The sequence below is a fragment of the Podarcis liolepis genome, assembly GCF_965112155.1.
Source record: "Podarcis liolepis genome assembly, chromosome: 2".
Taxonomy (NCBI): Eukaryota; Metazoa; Chordata; class Lepidosauria; order Squamata; family Lacertidae; genus Podarcis; species Podarcis liolepis.
In genome coordinates, this window is record NC_139555.1 from 108,168,303 (window position 1) to 108,183,360 (window position 15,058).

The following is a 15,058-nucleotide window of genomic DNA, read 5'->3' on the forward strand; positions in this document are numbered from 1 at the left end:
TATCTTTTAGACATTGACCAATGACTGTATTTTTCGCCCTATAGGACGCACTGTCCCATAAGGTGCACCCAGTTTTTTTTTTTGAGAAACAAAGGGGGGAAAATTATTTTCCCCCCCAGGCGCGGGGCTGGGGCGGGGGAAGCCCGAGCTTCCCCCAACCCCAGCCCCCAGAACAGGCAGCTCTCCGCAAGCCACGAGAGCCCAGCGCAGGGCTCCTGTGACTTGCGGAGAGCTGCGTGAAGTCTGGACGCGCTGAGCTCAGCGCGCCCAGGCTTCAGCATGCAGGCAACTCTCCCCAAGGCTTGCGGAGAGCTGCGCGAAGCCTGGAGAGCGAGAGGGGTCTCTCCAGGCTTCAGCGAAAGCCTGCATTCGCCCCATAGGATGCACACACATTTCCCCTTCATTTTTGGAGGGGGAAAAGTGCGTCCTATGGGGCGAAAAATACGGTAGACTGTTTGCTTTAGGACCACTATGCACTATTATACTATCAAACTGTGGGAGGCAGTGGAAGACAGGAGTGCCTGGCGTGCTCTTGTCCATGGGGTCACGAAGAGTCGGACACGACTAAATGAGTAAACAACAACGACATGCACTATTGTTGCATCAAGAATATGCTGCAGGAGCTGGCTTTATTAAATCTGTTAATAGATGACCGTAGGAATTTATTTTTCAAGGACCTGCTAATCGTTGCCATGTCTGCAGCTAGAAACATAACAAGACAATATTGTGAACAGCTACTAACTTTAAAGGGATGGTGAGACAGAATATGAAATAGAGCATGGCTTACTCTGGGACAATCTACGAAGAGAGTGGAAGACACCTGACAGATATAAGCAATTCAAAACTACTTACAAGCATATTTTTGACTATATCATTTACATGATTGTACAGCAGATTCATGGAATGTTTCTTGGGGGGGGGGTGAGGGTATATGTTTGGTTTTTTTGGCTACATGTATTTCTAGAAAGGGAATAATAAAGCTAATTATGATAGTAAACATGTTGCAGGAGACACCTGCATTACAACACCAGCCTAGAGGGGCCCTTAAGCCACTTCCTGCCCAGGAGGAGCCAATGGGGAGCCTGGGTGGGTGGAGTCAGCCAGAGCCAGAAGCCTCTACAAGAATAAGACATAGCTATGTGGGTTATCACATGGGGCATGAACAGCAGTTCCTGACAATATCTACAATTTAAATGTCAAAGGTGGGGGAAAATCAGAGATGCAAGTCCTCTTCCTTTTATGCTGGTTTTCTTCTAGGCATCAAACACTTGTCATTTTCATCACAGCAGACAAAGGCACGGCGTAGTTTTTTGTCCCCACTTATCTGTTCAATTCCGCATACCTTTGTTTTTTTGGATATGCACCTCTTATCTACATATGTCAAGGCACCTCCTGGGCGAGCTGGGGAGAAAAAGGATAGGTGAAAGGACAGGATATGTCCTCAGTACAAGCAAAGTGTGAAGCGTAGCCACTAGTCTCTTTTCGGGAAATAACATATCCTCCAAGTGCCCCAATTTTCAAGTAACAGTCCCGGAATTGCAGAAGCCATCCCATTTTCTGATTTGATCCTGGAATGTCCAGAGGGATTGTAAGTACCCACAGAGTAATCCTTACCTTCGTAAAATAATATGGTCAAGCAGTATCCATCAGGGATTGTGCAGGTATGTGGAGGCCAGCACGTCCTATTGATGTCTGGATTAGTAATATTGCAGTAATTGCATTTTATGGCTTCTGCTGCAAAAGAGACACATTGTTGTAACTCTTCCATCATCCCTAATGTGGTGTCAGGATGCTGTCAGCAGCCCCCGGCTGGTTGCCCAGGAAAGTATAAAGACAAGGAAAAGTTTCTTACCATCCTTTTTTATTTCAATCTTTAGAGAGAGAGGCTATAGAACCCAGCCTCTTGGATAATGGCGTTGTCCCGAGTGAATCTCCACCCGCCCTGTCTCTCCCACTTCCCCGTCCGTCTCCTCTACTGGTGCTGCTACGTGCCCTCTGTCTTTAAGCTCTTTGCTCTCCTACTTTTAAGGCTCACCAGCATCTGGAATGCTTTCCAATGACGTGTCAGCTGGGTGCTGTTCTGGCTATCCTCATCTGCCTTTGAGCTACAACCTCCCTCAAACCCCTGTTGTAAATCTAAACCATCTTCTACTTCCTCCTCCCTGGAAGGGTCAGGATGGGGAGGCAGTCTCCACCATTCCTCCTCTGCTAGTCCCAGGCACGTGGGAAAGATATAAGAAGAGTTTTCTTCTGCCAGATGAAAGGTCCCAAACATCCACCGAGCTCAGCATCTTGTATGTGTTTTTGTAGTCACTAGCCAGATGTTTCTCCAACATATTTATTTACACCATTTCCACCCTGAAATGTCAACACAGATAGACGTGGTCTGAGAGGGAAAGGAAGAGTTTGGGAGGATGGTGGTACATTCCATTCCACCCATGAGGCAAGGTGAGGTGATGACCTCAGGCGGCAGGAGCCACAAGGGCAGCAGATCTGGCCTTCAAGGAATGCATTGTTCAGTACTGCTGCCGCTGCCAGAACAGCAGTGCCTCCTTGGAGCTCAGAAGCCCACCCTCAATGCCGCCTCTATAGCATGCTCTTGGCAAACTAATGCCAGCATACTGGAAGAAGCAAAAATCACCAGTGTTGAAGCAATGATTCTTCAACATCAACTTCGTTGAACCAGTCATGTTGTGCGGATGCCTGATGATCGTCTTCCAAAGCAACTACTCTATTCCGAACTTAAGAATGGAAAGCGTAATGCTGGTGGTCAACAAAAGAAGTTTAAAGAATCTGCCAAGGTAAATCCTTAAAAATGTAGTATAAACACACACAATTGGGAAACACTGGCCTGCGAGTGCCCCAAATGGAGAACAGCCTTTACCAAAGGTGTTGTGGGCTTCGAAGACGTTCAAACTCAGGGAGAAAAGGAGAAACGAGCTAAGAGGAAGGCACGTTTGGCAAACCCTCACTGGGATCAACTCCCCCCCGGAAACCTATGTCCCCACTGTGGAAGGTCATGTGGATCCAGAATTGGCCTCCACAGTCACCAATGGACCCTTTGTTAAAACCGTGTTTATGGAAGACAATCTTACTCATCTACGAGTGATCACCAAAGAAAGAGTGGCCTCTTGGGGAATAGGAGGCGCTGCTGATCTCCCTGGGTGAGAAATGGTGGGGGTTGCCCTCTGGGGTCTCCTGGACACGGCACCTGCTTGCTGGGATTTAGAGCAGGAGGGTACTAAAAGTGATTTCCTTGAGAATGGGCTCCTTGAAACGGGGAGGAAAGTAGATTGTGCCACGTTAAATCAGAACAAATGTGGTTGTGGGATTCATGGTGGGGTAGGAGAAAAGGAGGGTTTATCAGTAGGGGAGGGAGAAAAGGGAATGTTGGATGCAAAATCATGGAGCAGGGGCTAACAGCCATGTACCCACAGGGAAACTGTGGGGAGAAGTGTCTCCGATAGAGAATCAGTGGAATGGAATGTACCAAATGCCACATCACGGGGCAGGGGATGAAAAAGATGTATCTTCATTCCAGATCTGCAAGGAACCTATCTTCTAGTGTGGCCACCTGTTTCAGACACCTGCTAAAAACATATTTCTTGCAGCAAACCTATCCAGACGCCTACTTTTATTATGTCTTCACTTGTTTGAAATATTACTAATTTTATTGGTCTTTATGCATATATAGGAACGGGAAGACTAATTTTTGTTGGTCTTTCTATATATGCGTGCACACACATATTGTTAGATGAAAACTACTTAGGGATTTTTCTCTTTTGATTAAGCAATCTATGCATCTTATGGCGGACAGACCATGCAACATGCAACACACACACACACACACACACACACACACACACACACACTGCAGAAGTAGCCAGAGAACACAAATCTCACATGCTTCTTCTTGTTTGGAAGTTGAAGGGCTATGGTTTCCTCTGCTTGCTCCATGCCCCTCCACTGCACAGCTACCCCTTCTAGCTTCAACCGCAAAGGCCACTAGAAACGATATTAGAGGTGTTTGACCAATCCCAGCTCCTATGCCATCCAGCAACCCTTTCACAAATTCCTTTACAGGCCTTGTTGGGAAATGAGGTCCAAATGTGGAAAAACAAGAAAGGCAGCAACACCCGTCAACTTTGGACCTCCCCCCAGTCCCTGCAAATATTTTATTGGGGGCCGAAGGGACCTGGGACCCTTCGAGTTGGCACCTGTGTGTAGGTGGGACTTACCTCCTGGCATGAGGCAGAGCATAACGCAGACAGCAAGCAGCCAAGCTGGAGCCACACGAGGCTCTTGAATCTCCAGGATGAAGCCATAACCCATTTTATAGCCCTTTGGTATGAAGAGAGAGAAAAAGAGATCGTGCCACTGGGTTCCCTTTTTTTCTTCTGTGGACAGTCGGGTTTCTACCACCCTGGCAGCTGGGCAGCTCTGTTGGTTGAGTGGAGGAACCTGGAAAGAACCATCTATTATAAAAGTCCATATGAAGCCTTATTGGCTTCTATCAGGTCACCTGATCAACCTGGGCTTGATAGCTGCAGTAACACACAATGGAGCTTCAGGACAGGCAGATGTCTGACTGTGATGATGAACCAGGTTAATCCATTCCAGTTCTACATGTGGCAGATTATATAGTATATCTGTGTTGTTGTTCTCTCTCTCTTATCGGATCAGCCCTTAGCAAGAACAGCATGTGTAAAATAAACCCAGTGAGCCGTATTCACAGGTGGCTCAATTAGTACCAGGGAAGCTGAACATTTGGCTTTTAGCTCTATCAAATGGCCATCTCAGCTCTGCCCTTTCTAAACCATTGAGCCTCATAGATAGAGGTTTAACAGCATATAACTTAAAATATCACAAGAAAAGAAGGAAGGAGAATCAGAATCAGAGCCAACTGACCCCAAACATTCAAATCAGGGTGTATGTAGAAGACAGCAGGGAAGAACACAGGGCCTGGGTAATAATAATAATAATAATAATAATAATAATAATAATAATAATACCCCACCCATCTGGCTGGGTTTTCCCAACCACTCTGAGCAGATTACAGCACATATAAAACATAATTTGTGTGGTGAGAGGTGATTCTTATGGTATTGGGGTCTTGAGCAGCATAAGGCTGCATAGATCAAACCTAGCACTTTTAATTAGGCATGGAAATTAACTGGTAGCCAGTATAGTCAGGCCAGGACAGGCCAGGCCTTACATTGCTTAGACCAGAGCATATGTCTTGAGCCAAGGCAGCTGAAAGGCCATGTAAATGCCGGTGCAATTTTGCCTTTTGGCAACATAAATGATTCTCCATGGAGCCTAAGGCTATCATACCTGCTAATCACAATGTCTGTATGGTATCTGGGGTACTATCTCTCTCTCTGCATACCTGTTGCTGGAGATCGTAAGTGAGAGAGTGCAATTATGCCCCACTTGTGGGCTGCCCATGGGCAGGGAGTGAGCAGGATGGTGGACTGCACAAGCCTTTGGCTGGATCCACCTGAGCTCAACTTGTATGTTTGTATAAGTGATTTAGATCTGCACTGCAACCCTATGCCTGTTTACTCAGAAATCAGTGGGGCTTAGTCACCCACATTGTGTAGGATTGCAGCTGGGTTGTGTTGTGTGCAGTACCAGATCAGCTCTTAGTGAGCATGGGTAAACTGAATCCAGTTCCGTTTGAACGGTCTTCACAGGTGGCGCAATGAGTACAAGGGAAGCCAAATATTTTGTTTCTGGTCTATCAAATGGTCATCTCAGTTCTGTCCACTGAGCCTCATCACTGGATACTCTTCAAGGCACAAGGAAATTCTGTGCTTGGGTTGTGATGTTGTGTGTGTGTGTGTGTGTGTGTGTGTGTGTGTGTTTTAAAAAAGCCTAAAAGCTCCCATTCACTGCAGTCACTGCATATTGATTGCTCTGCTTTGTAAACCTAACGCTTGAAATGTGGGATGATAATAACAGAACAGAACATTTAGGGAGAGCCAGATAAGAAGATGGAATCTTGCAGCATGACTTTGATCCAGAACAGGCTGGTAATGTGTACACAGAGTAGGTGCACGCATTAGATTTTATTTTGGGAGGCAAATGTGGTAAATATAAATATAGAGCTATATAGAAGTTTGAAATATAATTGATTTAATTGAATATTTGGGTTCCAGGAAAGATAAACAAGCAGCTTTGATATTTATAGATGCTGAGAAGGCATTTGATAATGTGTCTTGGTATTTTATGAAAAGAAACTTAGAACTTATGAATATGGGTCCTATGTTTCTTAATGGTATTCAGGCTATTGACTCTGAACAATATGCTAAGTTATCAGTCAATAGAACACTGACTGACAAGATTGAGATTACAAAAGGAAGTAGACAGGGGTGCCCGTTGTCACCATTATAACAGTCCTTGAGGTCCTGACAAGGAACTTAGAAGCAACTAAGGAAATAAAGGGTATTGGTATTGGTTCAAAAGAATATAAATTAAAGGCCTTTGCTGATGATCTAGTACTGACATTAGAACCACTGATATCCAGCACAGTGGAAGCACTGGAGAAAATAGAAGAATTTGGGCAATTAGCGGGTTTTATACTCAATAATTCCAAAACAAAATTATTAACTAAGAATATGGATAGTAAGGAAATAGAGGAACTTCAACAGAAAACAGGAATGATGATAGCAAAAAAAGAGAGTAAAATATCTGGGAGTCTGGCTCACATCTAAAAATACAAATCTGTATAAGGATAATTATGAAAAAGTGTGGAATGAAGTCAAAAGATATTTGCAAATAGTAAGGAAATAGAGGAACTTCAACAGAAAACAGGAATGATGATAGCAAAAAAAGAGAGTAAAATATCTGGGAGTCTGGCTCACATCTAAAAATACAAATCTGTATAAGGATAATTATGAAAAAGTGTGGAATGAAGTCAAAAGATATTTGCAAATTTGGGGAAGAATGAAGTTATCATTTATGGGAATAATTTCTGCTATAAAAATGAGCGTGCTACCAAGAATGTTATTTTTATTTCAAACAATCCCAATTATCAGCGGAACAGGACAATTCAATATATGGCAAAAGAGACTTTCGAAATTTGTCTGGCAAGGGAAGAAACCGAGAATTAAGTATAAGCTTTTGACAGATGCTTTTGACCTATGAAGAAGAGGTTAACCTGCAAAAGAAGGCTTAACTGAGGGAGGGCAGGGGAGGAGAAGCTCTGGAGCTGACTGAGGATTCCCAGGTAAGTTCTGCCCTCTATTGTGTGGGCAAGGCGGTCCCTCCCTGGCCAAATCTCCTGCCAACACGTCCCCAGCCAGGATAGGATAACTGGCAGAGGTAGGAGGAGACCTCCAGGTGTCCAGCTGCGGGTGGTGGTGGTGGTGAAGCCAGGTTGTACTGCCAGGAGCAGCATAGGTCCAGGGGTGTGAGCTCCATAACAGAGTCCACAGCAGCAAGAGGTCAGGTCAGTTTCTCCTTCTCCATGCCAACAAGCTGGACGATGTGTTACGGCTTCACCCTGCAGACCCAGAGGCCACACTTGGCTAAGCTTTGGCTACTTGCTGCCTGTGTTACCCTCTGCTTTGGGCTAGGAGGTAAGTCCCGCTTATGAGATAGGAGGGGAGTTACAACACCAGTGCTCGGAATCCCTTTTTTTTTGGGGGGGGGATACTTTTTCGGAAAGTCAGCAGGTGCTGAAAAGACAGCAGAGGTGGCAACCGCCTAAAAATGGAGGGGAGGGAATTCCAAAGGGTAGGCAGGTGCCACAACACACCAAAGACCTAAATGGTGTGGAACGGACCTCCTGATAACATGGCCCCTTGCAGGAGGTTCTCTAGGAGAATGCAGTGATACGTTGGGTATGGAGCAGCGGCGTAGCGTGGGTTATCAGCACCCGGGGCAAGGCAATTAATTTGCGCCCCCTAACCCGGGGCAAGGCAAGTACAGTAATTTACTCTCCCAAGCAGCAGCAGCGAGGCTTCTCTTTCCCCCGCGCTCTCCTGGAGCTGCCTCTTTTCTTTCCTTTTTTCCCCTTTCTCCAAGGCTTTTCGCTTTCTCTCCTTAATTGATTCCTCCTCCACACCGCAGCGTTTCCTGGCTGCTTCCCCCCCCTTCCCCTCTCCTCCTCGCTCTGCTTGCCTTGCCCTGCCCTGCCTGAGGGCGCCCTGAGGAGACTCCACTCTCCTTTTTGACCAGGCGAGGTGGAAAAGTCTCTTCCCGCCCCCTCCCCCTCGCCAGACTCCCTGCTCGGCTCGGCTCACTAGCCAGGCGGCCAGTGGAGAGAGAGCCAAGCTGTCAAAGCCCCGGCAGCAGCAGCAACGGCAGCAGCAGGCACAGCCAGACCCCCGCCAGCCAGCCCGCCCGCCCGGCTTCCTCTCCTTTTTTTGCCCGCGGCAGAAGGCTTTGCTCTCCCCCTTCTGCGACCTCGCCAAGCCGAGCGAGCGCGGGCTCCTAACCCGTGGATTTTAGTAGGGGCAGAGAGCTGCTAGTGCGAGCGCGCCCCCCGCCCATGTTGCGCCCGGTGCGGCCGGCACCCCTGGCACCCCCCACGCTACGCCACTGGTATGGAGGGGAGGAGGAGACCTCCAACTAGTGGGGATTGTTCCAACTATTATTTGAGCCTTTTATTCTTCCTGTTAGTAACGTATTTTTTATTTTTATTGATTACGGTAAGGTCCCAGGGTGAGCCACTGACATCTAAAAAGAGAAGCTGCTCTGGAAAGTTTGGAGAAAGCCCTGAAACAGATTTTGTGCTTCCCTGGGGGGGGGGGGATTTCAAAGGTGCAAGGAGAAATCTGTGTGCCGATGAAGCAATCTGCTTAATACTGCTGCCCCATAATAATAATAACAATAATTTATTATTTATATCCTGCCCATCTGGCTGAGTTTCCCCAGCCACTCTGGCCGGCTCCCAGCATTAAAAACATGCCATGTTTAAGTGGATCAGGTCCAACATGGTTTCTTTAAACTAAAATTTGAAGCAAGCTTGCAGTTTTAAACTATGTACACTTAATTTCGCACACAATTATCAAGCATCCAGCTCCTCCTGTTCTGCAGCCTCCTTTGTACCTGGGTTTTCACTATGCCTTTTCCTCCTTTCTCCTTTTCTGCCGACCTCTCGCCCAAGACACCGGAATGGATTAAGTTTGAGAACCAAGGTACCGCTGTAGATAGATCGATAGATGATAGATAGATAGATGATAGATAGATAGATGATAGATAGATAGATATAGATCGATAGATGATAGAGATAGATAGATAGATAGATAGATGATAGATAGATATAGATATAGATAGACAGAGATAGATGATAGATAGATAGATATAGATCGATAGATGATAGATGATAGATGATAGATGATAGATGATAGAGATAGATAGATAGATAGATAGATAGATAGATAGATAGAGATGATAGATAGATAGATAGATAGATGATAGATAGATATAGATTGATAGATGATAGATGATAGAGATATAGATAGATAGATAGACAGATAGATAGATAGAGATAGATGATAGATGATAGATGATAGATGATAGATGATAGATGATAGATGATAGATAGATAGATAGATAGATAGATAGATAGACAGGTAGATATAGACCGATAGATGATTGATAGATGATAGATGATAGAAAGATGATAGATAGACAGACAGATAGATAGATAGATAGATAGGTGATAGATAGGTGATAGATAGATAGATAGATAGATAGATAGATAGATAGATGATGATAGATGATAGATAGATGATAGATAGATGATAGATAGATAGATAGATGATAGATAGATAGATGATAGATAGATAGATAGATCAAATGGCACAATCTATTTTCTCCCCCCTTTCAAAGAACCCACTTTTAGTACACTTCTTCCCCTTAGCTAGCTATTTCCCTTTCACATACCCCAAAAACTCAAGAAGACACATGCGCTTTGGAAACAGGGATTCGCTTTTATAGCTCAGCTCCCATTCAAGGGGCTTAGAATTTTCCCCAAGGTCTGCTATCAGCCCCTGAATGGGCAGGGCAGAAATGTTGCAAATAAATTTGTGGGAGGGTTCTGGGAAGCACCCAGCTTGTCGCTGCAAAAAACGAGACGGTGAGCTTGGTGGATGTCTGGGGCTGCTCTTCTGGCACAGCAGAACTCTTCTTAGACCCTTCTCACCTAGGCAGGTTGCTTGCCAGGAAGAGCTGAAATGAGGCATTTCTTTTACAGCAGTAGCAATCAACTGCCAGGTCTGCAAACTGGAGCCGGAGGTGAGCATGCAGTGCTGGCCTAGAAGAAGCATTTGCACAATGACGGATGGATATTGCTTGCAGTTAATAACTATTGATGGTAAGGATTCTGTCGAGGGTGCTTGCCATTGTCTCTGCTCCAAACCCTAAAACAGCTGTGGAGAAGCTTTGGCTCTCCAGGTGTTGTTTTAATTTCAGTCCACCATTCTGACTTTTTGTATCTTTTGAATTATTGCTGGGGTGGGTGGCACTGTGGTCTAAACCACTGAGCCTCCTGGGCTTGCCGATCAGAAGGTCGGCGGCTTGAATCCCTGTGACGGGGTGAGCTCCCGTTGCTCTGTCCCAGCTCCTGCCAACCTAGCAGTTCGAAAGCACACCAGTGCAAGTAGATAAATAGGTACCTCTGTGGCAGGAAGATAAACAGTGTTTCCATATGCTCTGGTTTCTGTCAGTGTCCCATTGCACCAGAAGCGGTTTAGTCCTGCTGGCCACATGACCTGGAAAGCCGTCTGTGGACAAACACCGTCTCTTTCAGCCTGAAAGCGAGATGAGCGCCACAACCCCATAGTCATCTTGGACTGGACTTAACCAACCAGGGGTCCTTTACCTGTGGTGGTGGGAGGAGACCAGCAGTACCTCCTAATTACTGAGAGTGGAGGCAGTATGGTGATGGGAGCTGCCAAGAAGGAGCCATATGTGGCCTTCAAAGTGCATGCTGCAGCTGTCATTGGCACCGTGGCAGCAGTGGTGGGTGATGGAGGCCAGTTCTGCTGCCCCCGTGGATCCTGCCGCCTGAGGCGGTTACCTCCCCTTGCCTCATGGGTGGACCAGCCTGGCTTAGCATTCTACTTGTACCGAGGACGTATCCTGCACGTTCATTTGGCCTTTCTCTCCACAGCCGAAACAGATACCATAAAACATATACGTAGGAACTGCATTTCCAAAGCCACAAAGATGTGCAGGCGCAAATTCCTGAGCGACGACAGAAAAGAAATCTACGCTTTTGCCTGCTGTGATGAAAATAGGTGTTTGATGCCTCATGGAATAGGCCACTGAAGTGTATAGTGAAGATGATCCGAACACAAAAGCTTCCAGACATATGGCAACCCCAGTTTTTGTTCAGATGTGCTCTTGTGAGTTGTATCTGAGGTAGTGCTAAGTTAAGTGTCCTGCCAGTGCAAGGACTTCCGCTTTTGCAATAAGGCTCCCTCCTATGTGACCATTGCATACGTTCTAGGGGTTCCCTCAGCCGTCTGGAACAAATTTGGGGGCAGCGCAGGGTTTGCAGTCTCTCCTCTCTCTTTCTCTGAAGGAATAAATCTTTCCCTTGTTTCTGTTTGTTGATATTGTATAGGAAAACCAGCATAAAGCATTTGTATTGCAGTAATAAAACTCTATATGCTTATGTGGTGTTGGTGGTGGAGGCAGTCGTCGTGGCAGCTCTTCATTGGGGCATGACACCAGGAAGAGGATGGCGCATTGCATAATAATAATAATAATAATAATAATAATAATAATAATAATAATAATAATTTATTCATACCCCGCCTATCTGGCTGGGTTTCTCCAGCCACTCTGGGCGGCTTCCAACGGAATATTAAAATACAATAACCTATTAAACATTAAAAGCTTTCCTAAACAGAGCTGCCTTCAGATGTCTTCTAAAAATCTGGTAGTTGTTTTTCTTTTTGACATCTGATCAGAGGGTGTTCCAAAGGGCGGATGCCGCTACCAAGAAGGCCCTCTGTCTGGTTCCCTGTAACTTGGCTTCTCACAGCGAGGGAACCGCCAGAAGGTCCTCGATGCTGGACCTTAGTGTCCGGGCAGAACGATGGAGGTGGAGATGCTCCTTTAGGTATACTGGACTGAGGCTGTTTAGGGCTTTAAAGGTTAGCACCAATACTTTGAATTGTGCTCGGAAACGCACAGGAGGCTGTTGCAAGCTGTCACCAGCATCGGGAAACACTGAAAGGGTGGGGAGCTGGCATAGATTAATCCCTTCATGGGAGAGCAGCACCTTGAATTTAGCTACCTGTGGCATTCAGATTGCTAAAAGTTAGAAGTATCCTGAAAATACAGGGGAAAACAAAGCACACTACAATATGGGCAGAGTGTGTTAGGGGAAACAGTTCAATGAATTGAGGGCAAGAAGTTTCCCAGAGCAATGAGGTTAGTGCTATGTCACTGTGAAGAGTGCCCCTTCCCCAAGGTGGTAATGAAGAGGGCTGTCAGCAGGGGTGGGGAGGCTCCAGCTGGGGGAACCCCCAGAGGAGGAAGGCTCAGAGTCCGGGGATTGGTGGTGGGACACAGAGGTCAAACGGAGAAGATTGGTGAGAGGAGGTGTCCGAAGCTAAAGGGGCAACAGGGTTTAGTGAGCAAGAAGAGCCTGTGACAGGGAGCAGTTCAGACTCCAAGGCTGAAGCAAAGGACGGCAGTGGTGATCAAGGGACTGCTGAAGAAGCCAGGGAGTCTTCTCCTCCAGCTGTGACAAGCTCTCCTCCTCCTGGGCCTCCAAGAATGCTGAAATGTGGCACAGAATTTTTTTATTTTATTTTAAAAAAGCATGCCCATCCACTTGCCTGCCAAGACCACTGCATGCCACTGGGCCCACACAGAGACCACTCACATAGACATCCCCACACAGCAACGTAACGCACAGACCTTTGTTCACATCAGAGTTCTTTTAATACAGCATCTTCCTTAGACTGCATTCAAAGGCACTGGTCTCTGTCATTACAGCAGTGGAGCTCATGCAATTGCTTTACAGAATGGTGGACCTTTCGAGTTCTGCAGCCTCTGGCATAGAAGCCGCATCGTTTGTAGTAGCGCAACACATGTTTAGTTACCACTGGGAAGAGAAAGAAAAGTATCTGGGTTACTGTTAGAATCTAGCGAAAGATGCGTGATGGAAGGATCCGCTCATGGCAAGGTCCCCACCAGGGACAGCTGGGGAAACGGGGGTCTGTGCTGAAAGGCAGGTTTTTGCTACCACTGTTCCCAGGTACAGCAACCGACACCCCCATTTATCCTCAAGAATGAATGGAAATTTCCCATGACATTAGGTGAAGCATTGCAACTGGGACGCCACTGGCCAGAGGGCCCCAACCTGACCCCTGACTTGAGATACCTCAGCCAGGTGATCTGTATCACATGGACTTATCCAGGATCCTTTCTGTGCCTTGGCATGCTAGAGTTTGACTGGAGAATTATAAGTAAACTTAGAAAACTCATGTTTTTCCTACTGCCTGCAGGTATTGTTGGTTCAAAGAATTTCCAGGGGAATACATTTCATCATGTGACTGAGGGTGTAGTAAAGTTAGTGTTTGTTTAGAAGCTATTCCTTGGTCAAGCAACGAGAGTGAGGCCTTGTGGGTAGCCAACAAGCCACAAGCACCATGGGAAATAAGTTCTGTCCCTTTGACCTCAGACTAACAGGCACCCAGGGTGTGAAAGGTTTATTATGGGAAAGGAAACCCCTGATTTAATGGAAGGTTTGACACCTGGGTCCGAAGTGGTGTCCATTCCCTCAGTGATGTTATCTGGCCTTGATTGCCTGGGAATGTGTATCTGCAGAAACCCCACGGAAGGGAGGAACCCCTTTGATTTAGGCCCTGGGTTCTTAATTAGCCCAGCTGCCAGAAGTTAGATTGATTAGCCCGCAAGCCGGTCATTGGAGAATTTAAAAATAATCAAGAGTTATGATTGGTTTTGGGGGTTCCGACGCCATGTGTGAATCAGGGACAAAAGATCTGGGAAATGGCTGAGAAGGCACGCTCTGCACTCTGCAATCCGCAAATCGCCCGGCTGCTGATGTTCCATCTAAGTAGCTGTCCTTACGTCCTTTGTGATGGAGAATTGCGAAAGCCTCTGAATGCGGAACTTTTGAAAGAACTCTAACTATTCTCTCTTTGCTTTATCTGTGAGTATGTAAGTTAGTTAGATTTTATAATGTTCTTATTTTTTCTTGCCTGTATCTTACTAAAGAAGTGCCTGCTATTTTAGCATGTTTTCTTATGTTCTTTTAAAATAAATTTCAAAGAAAGAAACTGTTTTTGGTTTGTGTGCCTTTCCGGGGGGAAAGCTAATTCCTAGCCTTACGCTTGGTTACGCTCTACCGTAGAATTTCTGTCTGCAAGTCTGTGGATACAGCTTGTGGAGGGGGGATAACCAGCAATAACGGGGCACAGCCTTCTCCCTGGGTTGTGGCTCTGGGTTCCCCGGAACAAAGGGAGTGGTGGCAGCCTTACCGGTGTTATTTTGTTCTGTTCTGTAAAAAGTAAACATGCCTGCCAGCCCTGCTCAAGAAACCTGATCTGGCCGGGGAGCAAAGACAGGTGAGGGAGGAGCGGGTGGCTGGGGGCGAAAGTTTACCACAGAGGGCTTGGAATCAGGTTTCGCATTAGCGTAGCTTAGAGCTTCCATTGGAACGAGGTGCTTCTCTCGTAGTTCTTGTTCTGCTGAAATTGCAAGATCCCAGACCTCCTCTGCACCCAGTCATACTAGCCATGCCCCACCACCCACCCGTGGAAATGCACTGAAAATAAGGGGGGGGGGAGAAAGACAAGAAGGACCACTCACTTGAAGTGATTCTGTACAAGATGCAGGCTGGAGGATGTCCTGTACGTGGATCATCAGGGCATTTTTGTACATATGGGGCAACTGGTACACACGGCTGTCCTTCACCCTCTGAATCGCACCCTGTGCAATAGAGCATCATTCCCCTGAAAAACCTTCTGAAGTTGGGACCGTGCAGGGATTACAAGGACAGGAGACATAGTGGGATCTGTGGAAATCATCTCTGCCAATACCCTGACCCAAGCATGGTGGGTGA

At 46.3% G+C, this 15,058-nt stretch overlaps 2 long non-coding RNA genes across 3 annotated transcripts; one reads left to right on the plus strand and one right to left on the minus strand.

Moving 5' to 3' along the window:
- Positions 1 to 595: 595 nt before the first annotated feature.
- On the minus strand, positions 596 to 4,377 carry LOC310702133. The gene is made up of 3 exons (XR_014523279.1): positions 4,239 to 4,377; positions 1,615 to 1,734; positions 596 to 1,401 (listed from the first exon to the last, which is right to left on the minus strand). It is a non-coding gene; the product is annotated as an uncharacterized lncRNA (long non-coding RNA).
- On the plus strand, positions 602 to 11,353 carry LOC310702098. 2 transcript variants are annotated; one of them, XR_014523228.1, is made up of 4 exons: positions 602 to 1,202; positions 7,459 to 7,583; positions 10,208 to 10,327; positions 11,126 to 11,353. It is a non-coding gene; the product is annotated as an uncharacterized lncRNA (long non-coding RNA). The 2 variants fall into 2 exon arrangements; XR_014523229.1 differs by lacking the exon at positions 602 to 1,202 and having other exon boundaries at positions 7,346 to 7,583; positions 11,126 to 11,348.
- Positions 11,354 to 15,058: the final 3,705 nt, after the last annotated feature.